Source organism: Molothrus ater, chromosome 2 (genome assembly GCF_012460135.2).
Source record: "Molothrus ater isolate BHLD 08-10-18 breed brown headed cowbird chromosome 2, BPBGC_Mater_1.1, whole genome shotgun sequence".
Classification (NCBI taxonomy): Eukaryota; Metazoa; Chordata; class Aves; order Passeriformes; family Icteridae; genus Molothrus; species Molothrus ater.
The window spans coordinates 20,298,684-20,314,402 of record NC_050479.2 but is presented as its reverse complement, the minus strand read 5'-3'; the positions used below and the strand labels follow the sequence as shown (position 1 = coordinate 20,314,402).

At 40.4% G+C, this 15,719-nt stretch overlaps 1 long non-coding RNA gene across 1 annotated transcript; it reads left to right on the top strand.

Annotated features, from left to right (window-relative positions):
* The first annotated feature begins 10,149 nt into the window (after positions 1-10,149).
* Positions 10,150-15,719, top strand: LOC118688022 (uncharacterized). Its single transcript, XR_004980431.1, has 2 exons — positions 10,150-12,638; positions 14,587-15,719. It is a non-coding gene; the product is annotated as an uncharacterized LOC118688022 (long non-coding RNA).

Genomic DNA, 15,719 nt, shown 5'->3' with positions numbered 1-15,719 from the left:
CCTTTAAATTCACATAAACCTTTTCTGTGGTTACTGCATTCACAGCCAGTATTGGAAGTTTTTCTCTGTTCTTTTATTTATCGCCAGATTCCATCTAGTTATACTTTGAGAAAAGCTAGAAAATTGGAGAATAACCCATTATTATTCCTTCTACTTTCAACTAACTGTCAATCAACCTTCCCACACAATTCTCCCTGATCTTCCTCCTGCTCCCATAGAAAGTATTTGGCTTGTTAAAATTTATTTTTTTCCCTGCAACATTGTTAAAACATGTATGATTCCATCCTTTCAGCTTGTAATGACCACAATTCCAGTTGAAGGTCATTTTGAAGCATTTTTTTCCAAATGAAGATGCATGGTGCTATTTTCCCAACTTTGCATTTGAAAAAACAAGCTTATTCCAAGCTAAATAAGACCATACTACAACAAAATGTTTTTTCCACCAGATTTTCTCTTCCATCCTTATCCATAAAGAATTTTTTTTTTCAAATAGGGAATCTTATCTTTACTTCATTTGATTCACAGTTCTATAAGTATAAATCTAAGTATATAAAAGCAAAACATTTCTTAATGCAGTAAAGCAGAATACTTTTTTAATGCTTTTTATTTTTAATGTTTTTTTCTTTGATTCTCAGTGTCAGAATTATTGCCTGTTCATTGAGCAGTGAAATGCATAAAAAGTAAGACTTATGGCTGCCTGGTAGCAAGATACTTCTGTCCTACTGCTTCATGAGATAATGATTGCTCATTAAAAATGTCTTTAATGGGAGGTGCCTGCCTCTGAGGAGAAGGGAGCTGGGGCACTCTGGTGGCTCAGGCAGACCCTTTGTTCCCAGACTGTTAGAAAAGTAGATATATGTGAAGTGGAAAATCCCCAGCTCTGCAATTACCCCTGAGTTTATCTGAGAAAGCAAAAGCCTGCCTCAAGCTTCAGGTGGGGACGTGTGGCAGCAGCCCTGAGCACACAGTGGTGTCCGCTCTCAGCAAGGAGGAGCTGATTTGCACAACCAAAGCTTCCCGGGGGAATTTCTCACCCAGAGCCCACCTTCTGCAGGGTGGCACTGCTGGGTGTCACCCTCTGTCCACGGACTGGAGAGACAGAGGGTCACTAATATGGAAGCTACTGATGCTGAGGGACAGCAGGGAGTTCAGTGTGGCAGCCCTGAGGCACTCAGAGCTGGCACAAAGGAAACCTTTGGAGAATAGATCAAGTGCTGATTTTTGACATGCATTTCTGACACATTCCTCAGATACTGCAGCTTGCACAGGTAGAGGTTAGAGTCTGTGCCTGTGTAAGAGTGATGCTCTTAGAACATATCAAGACTTTATGTTTTCCCTTATTCTTTGTTGGGAAGGTGCTCAGAGGGGAACAGTGTCAAGGTTGAAAGCTGAGCTCTCAGAGAGCTGAGCATGTGCAGACAAGCACAATATGACTGTAAAGAACTCACTATGTCCATTACCATGAGAAAAATCTCCTTCCCATGTCTCTTTCAGGTCTCGCTGTTGCAACAGAAACCAAAGTCAGGCAATACTAAAATGTTAACGTACTATTTACTGGATATTCACCATTATACATCATCAAATACAGCATTGCACTTCATCTCCAGACCTTAAAATCTTCAACAAATTTGTAGTTTGTTGATTTTTTTTTTCTCATTACAGACAGAAGTTTATATCTCTGTTACTCTTTGGTTTAAAATGAAAAAAACACAGACTCGTCTTTGCCCAGATTAGGACCATATTTTACCTCTGGCAGACGAACAGACACCTATTAAAAAGTCAGCACAAGCAGAAAATGAAACATCTCTGTCACTTCTCAATAACCACCAAATAAAAACCTTAACATATTTTTTTCTTAGCCTTTGATACAGCTTGATATATGTTGATACTATCTCCTAATCTAAAGAGAATCCTTTTACTTGCCCCATCGCTGTCACTTGGGAGAGGAGCAGCCACTGGGACATAACAGCCTCTTCAAAGGACCATTGGACAGTGACTCTGCTGCTTTATTGAACAGCCTTCCTGAGAGCAAAACTCCATTTTCACTGAGCACATGCTACCTACTGGTCTTGGCAGATTCTGCATGAGGAGACATACCACCAGTGTAAGAGAGGTGCTCCGAGCAGAAGAGTATGCATATGTTGATATGACAAATTTGATTTTGAGCAAAGGCATACTCTAAACACAAAACCAAAAGCTTATAGATGGATGGCTTTACTGATGCAATGATTAAGTACAGGAAAATTTATGAGATGTTATGACGTGTTTTTTGTTGAAGTAAAAAATATGAGTGGTAGATAAGAAAATGTTATCAGGAATAAAACCCAAGTTCCCAGCTGAAGGTACTGGGAACCTTTACCATGAAACCAAAAGAAGGATAAAAACTGTCATGGCCAATTAAAAGAGCCTCCTACTGCTTGTGTTTAATGTTAAAAAATCATGATACATCCACAGGGAGACAGCTGTTAGATGCTCAGTGATATTGTTACTGACCTCAGTAGGAAAGGTTAACATGTACCATGAACCTGAATATCACCAGTGTGCTTGTGATAATGAAAGCCATATGGCACAATCAATGCTTCAAGGAGGTTTAATTTTAATGAAAGATCTGAAAGGCTCAGGACAGAGCCCCGAGGCTCACTGACGCTCAGAGAACTTATGACTGAAAAAGGCTTGATCAGCACTGGAACTGAAAGGGTCGTTTTAGAGTAACCAAATCTCCTTCCAGCCCATGGAGCTTCTCAGACAACAACTGCTGAAGTGATGCCAAAAGCAGCTGTTCATCTGAGCAAACCTGAGGAAAATCTGAGGAATGTCACTCAAGATCCTTGTTCCTTACAACAACTGTCTGAAAAATACAACTGCACCTTGTTATATGCTAAACAAATGGTCAGTTTGAGACAGCATATGCTAAAGGATGTGTGGAAGAAAAGACCATAAAAAATAAGTGTAAATTTTAATGAACTATGGGAGATACTAAAAGCTTGGTTCTAGTCATAATGGAAGCTTCATATCAGGCTTGGAATTCTGGTGTGAATCCCGAATGACTGACTGAACTAATAAAACTGGGAGGTTTCAACATGGTTTCCTTCTCTAACAGTTTAAACTCTTAAATTAGGCCCATTGAGCATGAATAAACAATCTTTTCCCACCCTAACAATTAATTCCCTAGCTGCTGGTCCCTTACCTGAGCAAAGCACACATTACATTGTGTTACTGACAGACAGTAAATGTATGGACACAGTAGTTCTGGTTTGAACTCTGATGCAGACCCCCCCTTAGGGACACTTTGGGTGTGTTTAGTTCTATGTAAAGAGTTGCATAATTTAAGTCACATAATTGTATTGCATTCCTGAATAGTCAGAAAGTCAATAAACTTTTTCTTCTGCTGAGGCCTATTTCTATAACTGTGCTATTGAACTCTGTCACTAAGATTTTTTAAAGGCTCTGAGGTCAATAAAAAGCAAGGCTGAGCTACACAGTTTAAAGAGGGATGTATAGGGTACAGTAATTTACAGATAAGGAAATGACTAATTTTGACTGAACTTTAATTTCAGTTCACTGGAATCTCTCAGATATCATATTTTCTGTCAATGACTTTTAAAGATCATGACACGCTGTAAGAAATTTGCTTCAGAAATACAATTTCAGTATTTCTCATAGGATACGAGAATCTCTGTAAATCTCAGAATCCCAAAGTAGAAATAAAAAATAGCACAATGAGTCCTTGGATATACTGTTCACTAATTAACAACCATCCTGTTTTGGAGAACATAACAGGCAATTGCAAATTCTGTGTTAGACTTGCCATATATATTTTCCATGGATAAATTTAGTAGGAAAGATTTTTGTAAATTATTGGTGCTGCGCATCTGTTGTCTTTGTTTGCTTGCTAATTAAGGTTTTGGGGCTTATTACCCTGAACAGCTCAGAAAACACTGATGAGATATTTTTCTTATATTTGAAAATCAATAAGGAATCTTTCATAAAAAAAAAAGTCTTAGGTAATAGCAATAAGAAAGTTCACAGTTTTAATGTAACCTAATATTCCTAGAATGTTCTCAGGAACATTCCAGTGGTGACTGGATTGGTAACACCTACTGTCTCACCATTACACCATTTGCACACCATTATAGTACATCATAAGAAACAAGCTACAAGCAAACCCTGCAGTTTGGCTTTCCTGACTGCATGCCAGCCGAGTTTCTGCAGAGAAGGTGATGAGGGGTCCCCTTCTCTCCAGGGTCCAGCAGATAGGGTGCTCTCATTACATGTGCCAGCTGCTCAAACAGGCAGCACCTGTGATTCCAGAGCCTTCAGCTGGCTGTAGGAGCCACATAACCACTACTCTAGTTGTTCAAAGGAAGGAAATTATTTCAGGCACTAAATGTCCTATTCCCAGGACACCAATTACAGAAGTAGCTCCTTAGGCAAATACAGACACTGATGCTCTGCCAGACAGGTCTGTCTTTGGTACCACAGTGCTGGCAGTGGCAAACCCCTGTCTGAAAGCCTAAAGTGTACCCATACAGGGTCTAGGTCCCTCCAGGCCTCTAAATGAGCTCTATAAATTTGGCTCTAGGCTTTTGGACACTATGGTAACACCTGCCACATCTCTGTGGGTCCCAAGCTGAATGCCTTATTGGATGTTTCCTCACATGCAAGGCACATATGTGTGCATGTGCATGCATGTGTTATCATTTATTTGATCACTTATTTATATGCAAAAGTATATCTTCAATATAACTACATTATTAACCTGCTTTCATATATTTTGTATAGGCAAAAGAGCAAGGACAAGACTTTGAGCAATGTTTCAAACAGGTTATCTTGAGTCCATTTCTCTCTAAGCATACATAAAATATATGATGGCATGACATGAAAATGTCAGCACTTTTAGAGAGGGTTTGTCAGATGACCAGAATGGAAACTGAACTAGCTATGAAGGTCATGTGCAGCTAGCAAAGGCAGCCAAAAGACACAGCACTTGGTGCAGCAGATGATGCAGAAGAGTGCAAGAGTGGAGGACAGAAGCCCTGTACCTGTGCTTGGTGATGGTGGTGACACGGCACAAGGCACAGCCGCAGCACACATGGGATCAACTCCCCTGGCACAGCAGAGACCTTGACCCAGAGCAATCTTCCCCAGGAGGACGGAGGTCCAGAGCACTAAAGGATGTCCTGTGTCTCCCTCTGGGACCAGGGAAGAGGGAGTTCGAACATGCAATCCATGTGCATGGGGGAAGGCTCTAAGTCAACAGGGAAAGGAGCTGGGAGAAGATGTCAGCAGGATGCATGGCCACAGGGATGCTGAGAAAGAGGGAAAATTGTAGACTGGCTTTTCTATACTCAGCCCTGGTGAGACACCTCTGGAATGCCAGGTCCAGTTCTGAGCTCCTCAGTATAAGGGATACATGGAGATTCTGGAGTGAGCCCAGCAAAGGGCCACAAATGTGACAAAGATTAGCATCTTCCATTTGAGGAGTTGTTGAGAACTGGACTTAATGGTCTTAAAGGTCTTTTCCAACCAAAAAATTCCATGATTCTATGATTTTATTCAGCTCAGAGACGAGAAAGCTTAGGGAATCTCGTCCGTATATGTAAATACCAGGGGGTGGAGTAAAGAAGGAGGAGCCAGACTCTGCTTGGTGATGCCCAGTGACAAGACAAGAGGCAGTGGGCACAAACTAGAACACAGGAAATTCTGCATAAAGATATCTGTAAGAAAATACTTCCTTCCTCTGGATGTCATCTGGCACAGTTTGCCCAGAGATGCTGTGGAAACATTCAAAACCTGACTGGACATGGCCTGGCAGACTCTGCTCTGAGTGGAAATTTTGGGTAAGGTGATTCCCAAAGCTCCATTTCAAACACCACTGCTCTCATATACCTACTTAGGCCAAATGATGCTACTTTTTGGAAATGTGGTAATTAAAAAAATGTCTGCAAGAAAGCCTTATGACACATCCATTAATTTTGCACTTATCGTACCTGTGTTCGCTGATGTATGTGTTATTTTTCTGCACATATGGAAGCACCCATGCATAAATTGCTGCTAACAGGAAATACTGATATGCTCACAAATAATGCAAACACACATAGACATGTCTTTACATATTTATTAGCTAATTTCTTTTCTTGAATTTGTAAATCGTCTAAGAAAGTGTCACTTCTTTGGTGTCACTTTCTAATGATAAATAAAAATATTTGCTAGCAATAATGAAGGGCCATACAATAGAAGATACCTGATAATTATATCTGGTGCAGCAGTGTTTTTTTTGTTTTTTTTTTTTCTTGCTAAAACTGAGTGCTATTAAAAGCTGCATTTTTGCATATTAAACATTATCTTGTTCAGTGAAAGATTCCAGTCAATACCCCATACAGAGGTTAGGGAAAAAAACCCAGAAAAATATCTCATGCAATTTTTAAAGGATACCAAGCAATCCAATCTCACTAGGAAGGGATTTCTCCACCAGCTAAGAAAGTGTTCATTTTTGGGTCAGCTTGTTTGCAGCTGAGGGCTTTTAATATTTCAGCTGAGGCAATGTGTTACTACAGTCTTTAACAATTACCAGAAGGAATGCAGGAACAGTCAAAGCATCTGTTTTCCAGCACTTGCAAACACAATGGCATTCTGAAAAACACAGGTATCTGGAGCCCTGAACTCTTACTGCAGTGCCTAGGACAGAGAGGCAGAGACCCATGGATTTCTTTCCTCCTTGTATCCCATTTGCTATTTATTTGCAATTTCATCTCTTATGCAGTAATTTTGGTTATAGCCTGTGCTCAGCTCATTTTATTTGCTTTTTCTCTGTTGCAAGTACTTTTTTATTTCTTGCTTCTCTTCTTCTCCCCATTGTTTCAACCTGCTTTAAAGCTAAGAACTAGCTAAACTTTTGATTTTTATCTGGTTCTGATGCAACATCTATAGATTTTTGACCATGATTTTGAAACCTTGCTGTGATCCTTCTCTTCCTCTGGTGGAAGGGATGATTCAGAAGCAGATTGAAAACTGCTCTCTGCCCAGATATGTGTCCACAGTCTCTGTATGAGGTCGAGACAGTTGCTGTAATTGAGGATCTCCAGCATAAGGAGCACCACAATAAAAAATGTATTATAAAAGTATTTGGGGAAAAAAAATGAATACTTAAAAACTTCCTTGAAAAGGGAGTCCTATGGGACAACAGAACAAAGAGACAGAATAAGGATGAAGAAAACATGTCTGTGGAGAAAAGAAGTGCCTGCAGGGACATGTTTTAAGAAGGAAGATATGTGAGTGGAGTAGGAACTAACAAAAAGAATTATTCCCATCTGCCTTTCATCTGGTGGTAAAGAAAGGTCGAAGATATATTCTTTGGCACATTGTTAGAAGAAAAGTAACTCAAAATTAGAGGTGAAAATTATGGCAGATTTGCAACGTAGTTATTAAAAAACTCAATCAAAGCTGTGAAGAGCCACAGGGTAACAAAGAAGGGCAGCCATTGCTGACAGCAGCTGGATTTACTTTTGGTAGAAAGAAATGCCTCTTGTTCCTGAGCACAAGGCAGATTTTTGTACTTCCTTGTGCCCTGTAGCTCAGCTCACTGGAAGAATTCAGGATTGCTTTGCAGTCGTTTCAATGAAGATCTCAGACTTGCTGAAAAAATCCTTTCAAAATAACAAAAAGGTGTAAAAGGTCATGGAAATGTTAACAAAGCTTTGGAGTTAAAAGTGTAGTTTTAATTCCTTATGAAGTCAGTAATTTCTTCTGTAATTACAGGTGGTAGAGGAATAAAGATGACTATCAGCTAAAGTTATCTAGAAGGCTAATGGTCTCCTGAAATCAAACAAAGAAAACTGTTTTACATATGGCAAAATCCTGGCGTGTTCTGTAGCTGTCCTGTCATTTGTTCTGTTATCCCAACGATGTACCAGCCTAATTTGGTTTTGGTATGTTTTTAGATGCAAACAGTGGAACCAGACTTTGGTGTTTCATGCTGAGGCTGGATTTTTTTTTTTTGTTTTACACCAATTGTTGCAGGATATCCAAGGTGGCTTTGTGGAGAACAGCCCTGTTCCAGGGTTAATACTCCTGATCCAAGCTGCCCACATGAACAGGCCCAGTTATCCTGCCAGGAAAGCTTTCTGCTCTCCCAACAGTGCCTGGCTCCAGCAGGGTTCTTTGCATGGTCCCAGGAAATACTGATTCCCAGACAAATTCTTCATCCCTTCTGCAGCTCTTTAACCTCCAACACTCATTGCATGACTCCAAGCAGGGACTCAGAAGTCTTGCCAGTCTTGGTATTGCCTTGCTACATAACCCACCACAGAATGGGGAGATCTCAGTTCCCTGGGTCTGCTCTCTTTCTTGAAGGTGAACACAGCTTTTGCTGGGAACACCAATGCCTTTCTGTGCCCATTCCATAGCTGGAATGTTAGGACAATAACTAAATACATTTTCCCTTCTGATTTTTTGGCAGTGTGATGACTAGGGATACACCATCCCTAGAAATGAGAAACTGTGGACTGCGGGGAGCTCTATGCATGACACATCTGTTTAAAATCTCTCTTTGTCCCTGAGATTGTGTCTGTCTGCTTATCTATCTATCTATCTATCTATCTATCTATCTATCTATCTATCTATCTATCTATCTATCATCTATCTATCTATCTATCTATCTTTGTCTGACTGTATCTATGATCTGTAGTTGATTTCTCCTTAAGTATAGCATGACCAACAACCAGTAGAGGTCAGTTACAGCAGACATTCGAAGATTGAGTGCCCTTGAATTAAACCTAAGACCAACCTACAAAGAACTCCCAACTTACTTTGCAGAAGAAGTAAACTAAATGTGACAGGAACTCACAGGGGTAGAAAACTTTCAGTTGGTCTGGTAGGTATTAACCACCTCACTACCCCAGCATAATGAAACTCCATTAAACAAAATGAAACTCTAGAAGCCCCTAGGATTATGTGAGCTGCATTCTACAAAGCAGATTTGTATTCCCCCTGACTGGTGAAAGCCAGAGGAAAAACTACTGTCTGCTGCTAATGGAAATTATCAACCTCTCCTCCAAAGAATCTTGTTTGTCAGGCTCCCTGAAAACAGGCCTCATTTCAAAAAGAATAAGAACGTTAGAAAAGCCAGATCCCACATTTCCCTACCTCCAGTCTTAGAAAATTGATGAGTGGCAGGGACTGCAAAGCAAGTGACACTGGCCATCATTCTTTGTAACTGGGATGACTTGGTCTGTTGTGGTTTGTGTTGTGTCCGTTCTGTTTCCCCAACTGTTCATGTTAAAGGTCCTGCCCTATTCCCAGTTATCTGTCAATCCTTAACCCCTCCCCAGTTACTATGGTTGTCGAATGTATCATTTTTGTTCCCCACCCCTGGCTGCCTGCCTGTCACTCGGCACCCCTGCCTCCTCTTCCAGAATCTTCTGGCCAGGGTGTCGGGTGATTGGCTCAGGGACCAGGGCCCCTCCCTCAGTTATCCACGATTGGTTCTGGTGTTGTGTCAATCCCCAATGTATCTTTTCCTTCCCTCTTCTGATTTGTCATCCTTCACCCCTCCCATCCCCTTTAAAACCCGGGGTTTTTCCCCACCTCACGGCTCTCAGCTTTCTTCTCCCTCACTCCCAGTTCCCCTGATCCGATAAACCCGTTTGCCCCGAAGAAAGTGAGAGACGCCTCTTCAATCCTGCGGCTCGGAGTATCATTGCGGCCTACGTCCATAAGGCAGGTTATTGCCTTAGGCGCATTACTCGACTTCGTGTTGGGGAAGCGCCCCCCTTGGCTGGAGACGGGCTGGTCATTCCTAGCGTGGGCGTGTCTTTCCACCTGCCACACCACTCCATTGGTCCTCAAGGAACTGTTACATTATTAAGGACCACAACATCTAAAGTTACCATTGTTTGGCTATCTGCAGCTTCAGAACAACAGAGCATGAATTACAGAGTCACTGCACCTGGAGTAATTGGCATTAGTGTGGTTTCAATTTTAATTACTTAACAAAAGGCAGTGATACATGATAGACTTCTTTCTAGCCGAAATGATCTTTTTTTTTTTTCATCTTTTCAAAATAAAAAAAATGTAATTTGGGCTGTAAAATCACATCAAGTCCACAGAAAGCTGATGATGATTTGACATAACCAGTACTATCGTAAGATTGCTTTTCTTTCAGAGAAATTGAGAGATTTAGAAAAATTTAGACATTTAAATCTAGACATTTAGGAAAAATCAGTGAATCAGATTATCCATGCCAGACTTCAATAATGTTATCTGGAAAAAAAGCAGTAATTAACTGAATACCAGACTCTTCTATTTATGAGGCTGGATAGAAGCAGATGTATTTGACATTTGTATTTGTCTGGACAATTGATGTCAGAGTGCAAAATGCCTTACTTTAATCAGCAGGAATGAAATTAATCCCATCTAGTTTAACATGATTCAAAATAAAGTTGTGAGTTTAGCTAATCATCCAGACTCCTGTATTCTGTGGAGATTTATAGACGTTTGTGAAAGGTGATTCATTCCACCCTGGATATTCAGTAGCAGTTGGAATAATCACTCTTTAGAGGTGTCTGTCCTTTTCCCTTGGCTATAGCAGAAAGCTAAGTGCTAGTTTAGGCTAAATGATTAGCATTTAATTGGAAGGCAAGATTAATCCCAGTTCATTTTAAAAATTCCCTGGCTACAACAGGCTTAATCCTGTCCCATGAATTTGGTAACATACTTTACTATTGCCTAGAGGTGGAAATGAAGTGTGTTTGAAGCTATGAAACACGAAGACAGATTCCTGCTTAGTGCTAAGTTACTGGAACCACATTAACCCTTTTTCCCAACTTTCTCCTGGGTTCCAGTTTGAAGAGATGATTGGTTTGAAACCTGGATTTTACTTTTCAGTGGTGACAATTTGCTGGGTCTTGCAGAAATGCAAAGGCAGCCAAGGCAAAGGCCCCAAGGGACATGAGCCTTTTTTCTTTGATTCCCTCAGTCAGGGGCTTCATGTGGAGAAGGATGATGATTTTCCTACTTTTTCAGAGCACAAGACTGAACCACAGACATTAAAGCCATAACCTATGACCCATAACCAGGTTTAGGATTAAATATTATCCTAGATTGAGACAGGACTTCAAAAATTATGAACCAGTCGGATGCCTGATCAAGGATGTAATATGAAAATGGATGCATATCACTCCATCTTCTACTTCTAGCCTTTTCTTCCTTCCACTCTTCCCTCTCATTTTTAGCTCATACACAATTCTCAGACTACTCTAACAATTCTGAATTCCCTCCCAAATTCTTCTTCCAGTGAGAATCCACTTTGATCATGATAATAAAATTAATTTTTCTATAGTAGTACATTAAATTGCAATTGTGTAGTACTGAGTTTGGATCACAATCCTTCCTAATTTTCTTCTGCAAATCTGGTGCTTCCTACCATCATTATGCAGCAGCAGAAGAAGTGAATCACTGACCCTTCCTAGGGGAGAGTCATATAACACAGCTTCAGGTTTCTATTACTGAGTTTTATAACAGTAATAAGGTAAGAATTTACTGCTGACCTTATATGCAGGAACAATATCTTGCCACTTAATAAAGCTATCAAATATTCTGGATTTTTCCGTGTAAGACATCAAAATTACAATACCTGAATGTCCCTGGCACTACAAGGTAGCATTTAATGCCATTATACAGAATCATATGGTTTGTCCATATATTTTATAATCCTGGAAGATACTGTGTCTGGAAATTGGTTTTATTGCAAATCAATACATCCTAGATATTTCCATCAAAGATTAAACATCACTCTATCAACAGCTCTTGTTAGGGAAAACCACCTGGTGTCTATACAGCAAAGGTTATTGTATTTCCCTTTCACAGTGGAGGTTTCCAGTCCTAACAATGGACTAGCTTCTTATAGCTGAGATTAAACCTGAGAATATGACAAGCAGAGCAAGGTGCTTCTCTGTTTATTGAATTATCTAGTGGTTTAAACAGAAAGCTAAAAAGATAATTCTCCCCGCAATGTTTCTTTTATTTTCCCAAGAAATCATATGTGTAATGCCAAGTTCTAAAAACATTGTTCTTCTAAAGATTTTTCCACTTCCATTTTTTCAGGTATACCTGTCTCTCCAAAAAAAGCAATTTTAAATTTGTTTAAATCTTGAATTTTGTGTTTTCACATGCAGCTGAAACTAGATTAATTAAAAGTGGAATTAAGGTAAGACTTATTTTCCAAAACCATTATTCTGTTACATTAATCACCCCAACAATTTCAATATAAAGACTCTCCTACTGAAATCTTCAAAGCCACCTCCAACTGGCCCAGAAAAACTGAAAAAAAAAAGAAAAGAAAAAGAAATATTAGCCCTCCTTAATTTAAATAGCTTCACAATGAAAATTGTGAGATTCATAGTAACTAGAACACAGTTAAGAATGTTTATAATGTTCTAGCTGTTCATTGTTCAGGAATCATGGCAATCACTTGCCTTTCTAGTTTTTTAGAATTAAGTTATCCTCAAACAAAATTTGAATAATTTGTGAACATTTTTAATGCATTTTTCTTCAGCAATTTCCATTTTTTTTCAGGCACGAAACAAAAAAAATCTCCAAAACAGACTGTGGAGTCTGGTTGCCAGGACACTTAAGAAAATGTGAGTTTTTTGAAACTTGTTTTATAAAGACTTAGCTTGTGTTTGACTTACATTGATGGATGAGATGTTAATTGGTTGAAGTATGGATGAACATATGGATAGAGAAGACCCACACTTTGGGAATGTCTTCTGTAAGCCTGCCTCAGCTGGAAAGTGCATGGCTCTGCTAGCATGGGAGTTACATTGCAAAAAACCACATGCAACTCACTGCTTCCACTTTGCCTCCTAACCTTGTATATTAACTTGGGACAGTCTGGTGTTAGCACAGCTCTACAGATTCCAGACCACAACTGGCTTGGATATGGTGAGATTAAAAACTGGGCTTTTGCCAAAGTGGACACAGAGAAAAGAGAACATAATGATGGTGTAACGGGTCCTTGCCACACAGGCACTCTCTGCTGAGGCTGAAGGTGACACGCTCATGTCGCTGTGTTCATGCCACACCTGTATGGCCCCAGCTGTGGGACGGCCAGAGCAGGAGCCTGGGTGCTGCTGCTGCAGAAGGGTCTCCCCTCAGGGCTCTCCAGGCTGTGAGCAGATGGCACAGCCAGGCAGGGGATCTGGCTGCATCCTGAGCAGAGCGTGGGGTGCAGAAAGGACCCTTTGCCTTTCTCAGGCAGAGCTCCTGGTCCCCTGGTGAATGCAAATCCATCTCCTCCCCTGCAATGTGTGTAGGGCAGAGCAGCACCAACCCTCTGTGCACCTCCAGCCACCGCAGTAAGAGAGAGCTGGACTTAAATTAATAAATCACATGACAGAGATGGAAGAATCTGTGCCTTCTGCTTTATACCTCTCCCTGTATGATAAAAGCTGCCTGTTAGCTTCTTCTGTGCAAGTAAAAAAAACTTCAGCCTTTTCTTTCTTTTTCCTTATGCATATTCTTTTCTGATTCTAAGATTCTCCATTTGCATCACAGTGCTATCCTAATTCCCAATGGTATGGGATTATTTTCACATGTTCTTTTTTCTTCCTAGATTAAGCTAGTGATTCATTGTACCCACTAAAGGCCTTTTCTAAACTCAGACCAGTATAAGAATCCCTTTTCTTTGCTCCCTGACTTTAAAACTTGAGAGAGCACCAGTAATTCAGATGCAAGTAGCAGTGCTGGGAATGGTTTCTGACTCACTGTAATTACTGGAGCAAAGGCAGTTAAATTGAGATACTGCTAAGTCTGCTCCAAGGAGTATATAGCAAAGGGAAAAGATTCTCCTCCTCCCTCCTCCTATATGTAAAAATAACCGTATTCTAAAAGGGCAGGAACACAAGAAAGAAAAAAAAGGGCTTTTTTTTTTTTTCTCTTTTAGCCTGAGCTTCAAGATGATATGCCCAAGAGGGCCAACCAAAAACAGGGAACCAAAGTTCAGCTCTAGCATAAAACTGAATGAGCAGAGATTCCATTAGAGATTAAAATGACAAAATTAAGGTCAATTAATTTAGGTCAACCAAGGAATGACCCAGTTGTTAACTATGGGCCATTTTCCACATCCAGAGTATCTTGCCTGCTGCTCTGGAGAAGGCAAGTCTCCCATAGATTCTGTGGCACATCTGCCAGCCCTTGTAGCTATCTCCTAAGCTCTGAGGTTTCCCAAATGGCAATAGATGCCAATGCTTAGGCATTAGTCACATACATATGGGCATTTAGGTGTCTTAGTTTGCAACTGGACATCTCATAGAATATCTGTTTCCTCTTTCATCTCTCTGGAATCATGGGGTGAATTTTTTGTGGTTTATATTGCATATAAAGGTGAAGAAAGCATTTAGCAGTTATTGGAAAATGAATCACACCATTTTTTTAGAATAACAGTCATCATTGTCAGCCCTTTATGTGCCTTGTCTTGTAAAATAAATTGGCAAGCACACCTAGAAAACAGCTTCAAAATGAGTGTAAGTTAATAGGCATTTGTCAAGAACAAATATATCTGACAAATTGTGTTTCCTTTCCCTACAGCAGGGTAACCAGAACCAGGAAGAGCCAAGAGGCAGTACTTGTCACACAGTCAGTTCTCAGTGAGGCTTCTGGCACTGTGACCTGTGGGTAATTCTACAAATAAACAAGGGAAATGTTACCAGACTGAAACTAGCACGAACAGGTATAGGAGCTGCTGGGAAAACTCTGCTCAGAGAGAAGCTGTCAGCAAGTGCATTGTCACAACAGTGGCACTGATGGGTATTTGTCACAGAAAGAGAAGGTTTGTCTCAGGCTTAACGTTTTTCCATTAGCTCCCAGACACCTCAACATGTGGAACAGAGGATATGTTTCTTATATTTGCAGCTGATGCAGACTGTAAATTCACTGCAGCACAGGACTGAAAACAAACATGATCCTGATGAGGTGGGATTAAATCCACACATGTTCCTGACAAGGTGAAGACAGAGTGGAGGTAGCTCTCCTGAGTCCACAGGGGCTGCAATGGCTGGGAGGGGAGTGTTATTCAACTTTGACCTGGTGTCATGAGAAAGGCAAGCACTATATTTGGGGTTGAAGACTTGAATGATTGTTTTTATCCTTTTGCTCCAAACAGCTGGTAAAGTCTTGCACTGAATTTTGTATTCACTTTTGGACACTGCCCTTGTAGTAAAAGCAATGTAGGATGAATTGAAAAGAATCCATAGGGAAGCAATGCAAATGATGAAAAACCTCAAAAAACGTGACTTACTGGAGAAGACTGAAAAAAACTAGGGACATTGAAGCTACAAGAGAGGAAAAAAGCTGGGGAGGTGGAATTGGTCTTCAGGCACAGCAAGGAAGGCACTACCTGACTGCCATGTTTGGGTGCTGGAGGTTCAGCACCCACCCTGATGAGAGCAAGGATGGAAATTCAGCATTTCCAGCACTTGGGGCTTGGCCTAGCCCTCTTGGGAGAGCTGATGGGACATCAGAACAGGACTGCAATAACTGCAGGCTGAGAGTTTGTCTTGAATAAAGTAATCATAAAGCATGCTAATTCAAGTGACAATTAACTATGTATCATGTCATGCCTCTGCCAGGAGAGAAGTATACAGTTTATAAATCCTGTATCACTGCTGGCTCTTGTACTTTATATATATATATTTTTTTCAGTAATAAAAGGTGAATAAATA